Source organism: Pinus tabuliformis, chromosome 6, assembly GCF_031772625.1.
Source record: "Pinus tabuliformis cultivar Carrire ecotype Pingquan chromosome 6, CPIR1, whole genome shotgun sequence".
Classification (NCBI taxonomy): Eukaryota; Viridiplantae; Streptophyta; class Pinopsida; order Pinales; family Pinaceae; genus Pinus; species Pinus tabuliformis.
The window spans coordinates 1,100,656,663-1,100,664,203 of NC_142292.1; the positions used below are offsets into that span (position 1 = coordinate 1,100,656,663).

Consider the following 7,541-nt stretch of genomic DNA (forward strand, 5'->3'; position numbering starts at 1 on the left):
ACAGGAGAAGCAGTCCAAAGAAGAGTAACCAAGCCAGCATGAAGAACATCTATAGCTAAAAGATATCACACAAGCAAGTAAGGCTCAGTCCAAAGTTTTGATGAATTACCTCTTAAAGATTACCTTTGAATAATGGTGTTCATATATTTAGTTTTGGACAGCTTCATAACAGTTGAAAAAGCCATTGCAGAAAAAAGAAAGACTCAAGAAAGTAAAATTTTGATCCTAAAGTTGTGTTTTTGAAATTACACAGAAGTTTCGTAGCGCGCTACGAAACTGCTGTAGCTGCACGTTATAATTCGGTTGATCAATTGCGAGTGACAAAGGGAAAATATTTTTAAAAAGAGATTTATAAAGAGTTTCTTTAACAAAGTATGAGCATCCAGCAAAGGCAGAACAAGCAGAGGAAGGACATATACGAGTTCTAAAGCTATGGGCTATAAAATGGTCATTATCCATAGCCAGATTGGTTCATGATGCTTCAGGAAGCATTAGACAAGTTTTGTATTAACACGTGTACATGAGCCAGGTCTATAGCACATAGAGAACGTGGCACTCCAATACACTTTTGTGTAATCAAAGAATAACAACATGGTTAATTGGTTTCAAATATCCTCAAGGAAACCAAAAGCGAAAAAACAGGGGCAACTTCCTACTTTTCAGGAGCAGTAAAGGAGATGAGACATTAAGGGCCAGCAAGGAGTTTTAAATATCCACCAAGCTAAACTGAAGGGAACCAATTGTCAAAGAACGAGTTTTTATTGTAATAAATGCTATTGTCAGCATGATGTGGGGTTAGACTCCTAATTGTATTAGGTTTCTAAAACTTCCAGTTAGTAGTTATTGTATTTAATAGTTAGTTAAAGTTTGAATAGGTGTCATAGCAAGCAGAATTCGAGTTCGCCTCATGCTGGAGGAGGAATCACAGCTTTGTAAAGAATTCTATATATAGGAGAAAGAGCAATGTACTTGGGGTTGGAAATTTATTGAAAGAAAGCTCTGATATTTGGCTTTGTGTAAAAGACTATGTTTTCAGTAATACAGTACTGGCTTTGCCTCTCAAGAATCATGAAGAATTAAATGTGATGAATGTTCTGTGTTGTCTTTTCCTATTATCTACAATGTTATGAATATGTGATTACTTAGAAATCACTAATAGTGCTCTAATTTCCTTCATATATTGTAAACTCTACTGGCCTTCTATGTGTTTGGTGTGTTCTACATATGTTGGATTCTGAATGCCTTGACTTCTATGCAGAGCTAACCTTACTGTTAATACTGAAGCATATTTGACTCCATAAGCCCAATGGATACTTTCTAATTGTGTTTCCACCACTCTCATTTTTCTATGTTTGTTTCACAAAGAGTTAGCCATCTTAATCATAATAAAAAATCATTAATCCTTTGAGAGAGCCCTCTCAGGTTGGGGAGGCTAAGCCTCAGCCTAAAGTAGGTTTGAAATAGTTACTTAAGGTCTTCCTGGTCAGCAGCCTTCCAGGGTCTGATTTTGAGATAACATTTTGGTGCGTCTACCGGGAGCCTGAAGATTATTCATTCCCAAAAACAAGAGACTGAACTTCTGAAGGTAGCAAGAGCTTAGAAGACTTTTAGAGGTTGCAAAACTACCTTGCCGACTCCATTGTTGAAGAATTTGAAATTCATAGATTCATGGTGATCCCACTGGAGTTATGAAGAACCCAGATGGTACCATTCTTATTTCAAGGTATGCATGCATAAATTTTTCAGGAATTCATGGTTTCCCAAATCATTTCCCAAGGATACATATTTTCTAAGGAATGGTCCAAAATTCAATGGAGAAGATTTGAGTTTAACTTTGAAGCATATATCAGATTTCTATGATTTTACCGAGCTTCTTAGAGTCAAACATGAGGATGTTTGCATTATGTTGTTCTATGATTCATTTCAAGGGAAATGTAAACAGTGGATTGAAAGCTTTCCTGCTAAATCTATTAAGTCGTTTGAAGACTTTTGGTTTTTTTTTTGGAGGAATGGATAGATAGGTCAGATTTGGTGGCAAACTCGCCTTCAATTCAAGGTTTTAAACAATGGAATGATGATCATATTAATGAAGAAATAGATGAAATTTTTTCTTTGTCCTTGTCCTTGTATCTAAAATCATTTGAGTGCAAGACAGAAGATACAATGAAATTTTTGGATGAAGATGCTAAGGACATTGAGAAAGACATTGAAGGTTTACAAGGTCAAATTCAATCATATAGTCTTCATGGTTATGATCATTCTTTTCAAAAGATTTCTGTGGCAGAACACAAGGAGAGGGCGTCGCTTCCTTTCTCTTTAGTGATTGAGGAAGAGTACACTGTTATTGAAGATAAGTTTGCACAACCAGAAAGTTACGAGAATCATCAAGCTCATCATGTATTCTGGGATCCTATAGCTAAATACATGGAAGAGTTTTACTCCCCAGTGTTTTAGTTTTTTTATGAAAATCAGAGGCAATTTCAGTGGTGGTGGTCATCACAATATCATAGTTGCTCTGAACTCTGATGCATTCAAAAAATTCAAATATCAGATAAGACAAATGATTGGTTATATTGGAAATTTCACATTGATTGAGCTGAAAGAAGTTTGAAATTGATAGGGTAGGTAGGTAGGAAAATGAAAACAAGCTCAAGGTTGACTGAGAATTTTTTAGTAGATATAGATTTCTTTCTCCTATAGTGATCATCAAGCTCAAGCCTGAGGTGAAGGCCCAAGAAGCTTGAAGGGGATGCTTGTCAAGCAAATGTCTGTTATCATAAAGGATGAAGCACTGGACCTGCGAGGTCTTAGTGTACTACAGGAGCACACTATCCCAAGTGGAGCCATTATTATCACTTAAGAAACAATTTCCAAATTTTTCACATCAATTTGATTGTAAAGGTTAGGTGCTAGTCTAGGTTTAATTTTTTGTTTGGTTTAGTGTCTAAGTCCTAGGAGTCTTGGTGGGATGGTTAAATAGAGGTCAACTATCCATTCTCATTCATCACTGGTCTCATAACTCACATAGTTTCCATGTATCAGCTTTGTTCGAAGGTTCTTATGTGTTACGAAACTGTTTAGGAGTTTTCGTAGCGCATAAACTCTATTTAGGCATTTTCGTAGCGCAAAACCCAGATTTTACACTGGCTGCGCTACAAAATCGGGGATTCGCTCGGATTCATAGAAAATCTCACCCAGCTGTCATATCTATCAAAATTCGTTATGTTTACATCAACACTTGTCATCTTATACACTTCGTTTATCATATCCAACCGCTTATCCTCATCATTAGGTCGTTAGGTGTCTTGGTACTGGAACATGTTTGCAGTTGTACTTTGCTGTACGGTTTTGGTCGTTCAACTAGGCTTTTCGAAATGGTATCAGAGCAATCAGGGAAATGTCCTTCTAGGTTTTTCATGTGTCCTTTGGTTTTGGGGTAGTCTGAAACTATTCCTTGTAAACAATCTTGAGCTCAGTTTTTAGGGATGTTTTCATTATACTGGATATTCTGTTTTCTGATATTTTTCACCCAGCTGAAAGACACAATGGAGATCTGCGATTTTTATAAGAACAAGCTCAAAATTACAGATTGGGAAATGCAAACTATCTCCTGGTCATCTGTGTTGGAAAAGATCATTCAATTTCAAAGCATTCAACGACTCTGTGTTGTCAAAGATCTCTCAGCTCATGACGTTGTAATGTGTATCATGCGCAAAGACAATTTCTTAATTAGGATGTTGAACAAGGGTGTGCTTGCCATGCCTATTCCTCGGTGGGTTCCTGGTGCAGGTCCTGTGGTTCATAAAGCCAATGGCACTGAGAATCGCCTGATGTTGATAAAGACTCTGGAATGGACCCTAAACTGGTGTATATTGCAAAACATGTTTGACATGAATTTTTCTATCCGAATGGATTTCATCTTAGTTTTCCAGTGGTCTTGATCCAGTGCATTTTCACGAGTATCCTGTATTTTGTTCCATTATGCATACACATATTTTCAAGAGCGTCTGGTATGGGAATGCAAATTTTTGCCATCTTGGCAAAAGGTAGAAATAGTGAAGCTCCTTTTCTTCTTCTGTTACTTTTCGTTGGTCACACAGTTGGGATGTTTATTGATTTGTTTTAGACCGAGAATGTGGATATAGCTTGTTCAATTCGTTGTCCCAACTGCTCCTGAATGACGTAACTGAAAGTGGTCCAAATCTCAAAAACATCTTATCAGAGCTCTTGGTGGTTTCACTGGTGGATTTGTGGTGTTTATGGGCCTGAAATCAAATCGGCCTCCTATTATAACGAACACCACAAACAATTCTTCTAGAAAAATTGGATTCTCATATACTTCATTTGCTGACTCTTGGCCATATAGTTTACTCATCCATTGAAAGCAAGGAAGTGACATAGATTGAGACGGTGCAGACTTCTTTAATAGTCACGTTGCAGGAATTCCATGGAGGGGTGTACCAAAAGAAAGGGAAGGGTCAGGTCAAAGAAGGAATACAGGAACAATCCATAGGAGAAGTAGTCCAAAGAAGAGTAACCAAGCCAGCATGAAGAACATCTGTAGCTAAAAGATATCACACAAGCAAGTAAGGCTGAGTCCAAAGTTTTGATGAATTACCTCTTAAAGATTACCTTTGAATAATGGTGTTCATATATTCAGTTCAGACAGCTTCATAACAGTTGAAAAAGCCATTGCAGAAAAAAGAAAGACTCAAGAAAATAAAATTTTGATCCTAAAGTTGTGTTTTTGAAATTACACAACAGTTTCGTAGCGCGCTACGAAACTGCTATAGTTGCACGTTATAATTCAGTTGATCAATTGTGAGTGACAAAGGGAAAATATTTTTGAAAAGAGATTTATAAAGAGTTTCATTAACAAATTATGAGAATCCAGCAAAGGCAGAACAAACAGAGGAAGGACATATACGAGTTCTAAAGCTATGGGTTATAAAATGGTCATTATTCATAGCCAGATTGGTTCATGATGCTTCAAGCAGCATTAGACAAGTTTTGTATTAACACGTGTACATGAGCCAGGTTTACAACGCATCAAGTATTTGGCACTCCAATACGCTTTTGTGTAATCAAAGAAGAACAACATGGTTAATTGGTTTCACATATCCTCGAGGAAACCAAAAGCAGAAAAACAGGGGCAGCTTCCTACTTTTCAGGAGTAGTAAAGGAGATGAGACATTAAGGGCCAGCAAGGAGTTTTAAATATACACCAAGATAAACTGAAGGGAACCACTTGTCAGAGAATGATTTTTTATTTAATAAATGCTATTGTCAGCGTGATGTGGAGTTAGACTCCTAATTGTCTTAGGTTTCTAAAACTTCCAGTTAGCAGTTGTTGTATTTAATAGTTAGTTAAAGTTTGAATAGGTGTCATAGCGAGAAGAATTCGAGTTCCCCTCGTGCCAGAGGAGGAATCTCAGCTTTGTAAAGAATTCTATATATAGGAGAAAGAGAAATGTACTTGGGGTTGGAAATTTATTGAAAAAAAGCTCTGATATTTGGCTTTATGTAAAAGACTCTGTTTTCAGTAATACAGTACTGGATTTGCCTCTCAAGGATCATGAAGAATTAAATGTGATGAATGTTCTGTGTTGTCTTTTCCTATTATCTATAGTGTTATGAATATGTGATTACTTAGAAATCACTAACAGTGCTCTAATTTCCTTCATATATTGTAAACTATACTGGCCTTCTATGTGTTTGGTGTGTTCTACATATGTTGGATTCTGAATGCCTTGACTTCTATGCAGAGCTAACCTTACTGTTAATACTGAAGCATATTGACTGCATAAGCCCAATGGATACTTTCTAATTGTGTTTCCACCACTCTCATTTTTCTATGTTTGTTTCACAAGGAGTTAGCCATCTTAATCATAATAAAAAATCATTAATCCTTTGAGAGAGCCCTCTGAGGTTGGGGAGGCTAAGCCTCAGCCTAAAGTAGGTTTGAAATAGTTACTTAAGGTCTTCCTGGTCAGCAGCCTTCCAGGGACTGATTTTGAGATAACATTTTGGTGCGTCTACCGAGAGCCTGAAGATTATTCATTCCCAAAAGCAAGAGACTGAACTTCTGAAGGTAGCAGGGGCTCAGAAGACTTTTCGAGGCTGCAAAACTACCTTGGTGACTCCAATGTTGAAGAATTCAAAATTCATAGTTTCATGGTGATTCCTCTGGAGTTATGAAGAACCCAGATGCTACCATTCTTATTTCAAGGTATGCATGCATAAATTTTTCGGGAATTCATGGTTTCCCAAATCATTTTCCCAAGGACACATATTTTCTAAGGAATGGTCCAAAATTCAATGGAGAAGATTTGAGTTTAACTTTGAAGCATATATCATATTTCTGTGATTTTACCGAGCTTCTTAGAGTCAAACATGAGGATGTTGGCATTATGTTGTTCTATGATTCATTTCAAGGGAAATGTAAATAGTGGATTGAAAGCTTTCTTGCTAAATCTATTAAGTCATTTGAAGACTTTTGGTTTATGTTTTTGGAGGAATGGATAGATAGAACAGATTTGGTGGCAAACTCTCCTTCAATTCAAGGTTTTAAACAATGGAATGATGATCATATTAATGAAGAAATAGATGAGAATTTTTCTTTTTCCTTGTCCTTGTATCTAAAATCATTTGAGTGCAAGACAGAAGATAAGATGAAATTTTTGGATGAAGTTACTAAGGACATTGAGAAAGACATTAAAGGTTTACAAGGTCAAATTCAATCATATAGTCTTCATGGTTATGATCATTCTTTTAAAAAGATTTCTATGGCAGAACACAAGGAGAGGGTGTTGCTTCCTTTCTCTTTCGTGATTGAGGAAGAGTACACTGTTATTGAAGATCAGTTTGCACAACCAAAAAGTTATGAGAATCATCAAGCTGATCATGTATTCTGGGATCCTATAGCTAAATACATGGAAGAGTTTTACTCCCCAGTGTTTCAGTTTTCCTATGAAAATTAGAGGCAATTTCAGTGGCAGTGGTCATCACAATATCATAGTTTCTCTGAACTCCGATGCAGTCAAAAAATTCAAATATCAGATAAGACAAATGATTGGCTACATTGGAAATTTCACATTGATTGAGCTGAAAGAAGTTTGAAATTGATAGGGTAGGTAGGTAGGAAAATGCAAATAAGCTCAAGGTTGACTGAGCATTTTTGAGTAGATATAGATTTCTTTCTCCTACAGTGATCATCAAGCTCAAGCCCGAGGTGAAGTCCCATGAAGCTTTAAGGGGATACTTGTCAAGCAAATGTCTGTTATCATAAAGGATGAAGCACTGGACCTGCGAGTTCTTAGTGTACTACAAGAGCACACTATCCCAAGTGGAGCCACTGTTATCACTTAAGAAACAATTTCCAAATTGTTCACATCAGTTTGATTGTAAAGGTTAGGTGCTAGTCTAGGTTTAATTTTTTGTTTGCTTTAGTGTCTAAGTCCTAGGAGTCTAGGTGGGTTGGTTAAATAAAGGTCAACTATCCATTCTCATTCATCACTGGTCTCATAACTCACATAGTTTCC

At 36.7% G+C, this 7,541-nt stretch overlaps 1 pseudogene; it reads left to right on the forward strand.

Moving 5' to 3' along the window:
* Positions 1-1,701: 1,701 nt before the first annotated feature.
* LOC149262762 (uncharacterized) lies at positions 1,702-4,382 on the forward strand (annotated as a pseudogene).
* The last annotated feature ends 3,159 nt before the right edge of the window (positions 4,383-7,541 follow it).